The sequence below is a fragment of the Pteropus vampyrus genome, unplaced genomic scaffold (genome assembly GCF_000151845.1).
Source record: "Pteropus vampyrus isolate Shadow unplaced genomic scaffold, Pvam_2.0 Scaffold48, whole genome shotgun sequence".
Classification (NCBI taxonomy): Eukaryota; Metazoa; Chordata; class Mammalia; order Chiroptera; family Pteropodidae; genus Pteropus; species Pteropus vampyrus.
In genome coordinates, this window is record NW_011888829.1 from 5,541,277 (window position 1) to 5,543,875 (window position 2,599).

Sequence of the window (2,599 nt, forward strand, 5' to 3'; positions counted from 1 at the left end):
ACACTGCAGGTGAAGATTCTGGGGAATGTAGATTCCAAAACTCCCAAACAATTTGGAGCATTCAACAATACTTAACCTCCAAACAAACAAGTTGAGGATTCGAATATAATTCTGTGACCAAATATCCAGACCCTTCTGTAGTTTGGTCTCTGATCCTGCTCTAGTGACGAGGATGTTTTGGAGTTTAAACTCTGTCTACTTGACCAACTACATTCCCCATGTCACCACCTTTGTTTTACTAGTTTATTTTGCAGACTGCAAAGGAAACGGAGGCCTTAGCCCCTGCTTCGTGACACTCTGTTCCCTGCTGACAATGTCTTATGACTTTAACTGTTGGCCATGTCCAGTGACTCTCTGCCTGCTGACCATGAGTCAGCAGACCCCTGAAAGTCCAGTTGCCCGCACCAATCAGAAGACAAATGATCTAAGACAAATTACATGTTTTCCTAGCGACGCATCCCTTTGGTCATCAGCTCCTTGCAACTCTCGCTTTTAAAATCCTCGCCTCAGATTTGCCACATCAGAGCATGTTTTCAATACATGATGAAGGCTACCTTCTCCGATTTGCAAATCACAGCAGAATGAAACTCTAATTCCTCAGAAGAGTCCTGTGGACGTTTTGTTCACAGAGTAAAGCATCATGCGTCTGCCTAATACGACGGGACAGTTCCTCACCCCAAAACGAGCTATTGTCCTTTTCTCTTAAATCACCACGTCCACCTCTAGTTCAGTTACATTTGACCTAGATCTTTTTTTTTTTCCTGGCTGCCACATAAGCATCTAGTTCTTTCTTTATCTGTTACTGGTTCAGACCAACGAGAGACAAAGAGTTGGCCCGGCTTAATGTCTCTGCCACCTTCCTCAAACACTGCTTAAACGCACGCACGTTTGCAGTGTTTCTGGCGTAAACCCTGAAAGCTAGATTTTCTTCCTTTTCTTTTGAAGGCTCCCCAGTCCGCCCCTGCCCCTAGTCTCTTTCTTTGGCGGGCCAATTTTAAATGTGTTAAATCTAGGAAAAGGTGTCATCAAAAGGAGAAAACCAGGTGGGGAAGAGAGAGGTGAAAACACTCTTTGACAGTTCACTCCTGTTTTGCAGCTGTGAGAGCCGCAGATTTGAATTGTGTGTTACCTCCCTCACCAAGCTAATTAATTCTCTTTTTCATAAAAAACAAACAAACAAAAAAAACCCCACGTCTCCTTCATTCAGTCAGTGTCAACAGCCAATTACAATCTTTCTTCACCCAAAGTGTAACAATGCAAATTTATCAAGGAAGAAAACGATTGGGCTGACATGATTAGCAATTCACTCCTTTCTTAATCCTGTGATCACATGGCACACAGTAGTTTACAATAATATACACGCACGTTTGCTAGAGAATGACACCATAAAGGCTGTGTGTAAACTCCCCATCATGTCGTGTCTACCTTTGGCACAGAAGCACATGTCTTCCAGCAGCAGACATGGGATGAGTCAGGACTGACTCCTTAAAGAGCTGCTTCCTCATCCATCAACCACTGCAGAGGTGGTTCGTTATGTGACTTGGTAGGATATATAACCAAGACTGTATTTAAGGGCAACAGAAAACCAAGGCGGAGGACAGAGACAGAAGGTATTTCACCAACGCTAAAATTAGTGTTTTGCTGTCATGTGCCGGCAGACAAAAAGTTTCTTGCTTTATGGAGATCAAATATTCACTGATATGATCTGAGTTTTTTCCCCTAACATCTTGGGGAAGCTCAGCTTTGTTATCAGCACTTGAAAACCACACTCCCCACCAATCCCAGAGAGTGGGAGTGTAATGGGTATGAATTTTAGACCACAAACTGGATTGTGAAAGGAATGTCACATATAACTGAAGGAAAAATTTGATTTAAAGCAGGGGTCCCCAACCCCCAGGCCACGGACAGGTACCGGATCTGTGGCCTGTTAAGTACAGGGACGTCCAGCCAGAGGTGAGAGGCGGGCCACTGAGCAAAGCTTCATCTGTATTTGCAGCCGCTCCCCAAGGGCCAGCATCACTGCCTCAGCTCCACCTCAGATCATCAGGTATTAGATTCTTATAGGAGCCCCCGGTCCCTGGTACGAAAAAAAGTTTGGGGACCACTGATTTAAAGAACTGATTCCCAACCCCCATCTTCCAGGCTGATGGGGCTCTCAAGTTCTGTCTTTGCCAGCACTCCCACACCCCCTGGGGTCAGACAGAGATCCAGGAGGCTTATGTGATGTTTAGAAAATGCACTAGGGATTCAGAATTTCTGTCCGTTCTTGGTTATTGGTGACCCTACAGCTCCAGTGCCTGCCCTGGAAACACTGTCTTGGCTTCCTCTTGGGTCTGTTACTCTTATCATTTCCCTTGGTCCAAACACTTGGCTTATTTCTGGGTCCAGAGCACAGAGCGCCTGGGAGACAGGGAATTAAAGCCAAGTAAAGGCTTTTAATGAAGAAAAAGAATGGGAAGGCAGAGGCAGATGACTGCTCAGTGAAACACTGTGTGCAACTATAGATCTTGTTTCCCTGCTTTGGGGTGGAGCTGTGAGGAAGGGGTGGGGGCTTGGTTTAGAGCCTTCTGCCAACCTGGTGATCTCCTAGGTTCCAAGC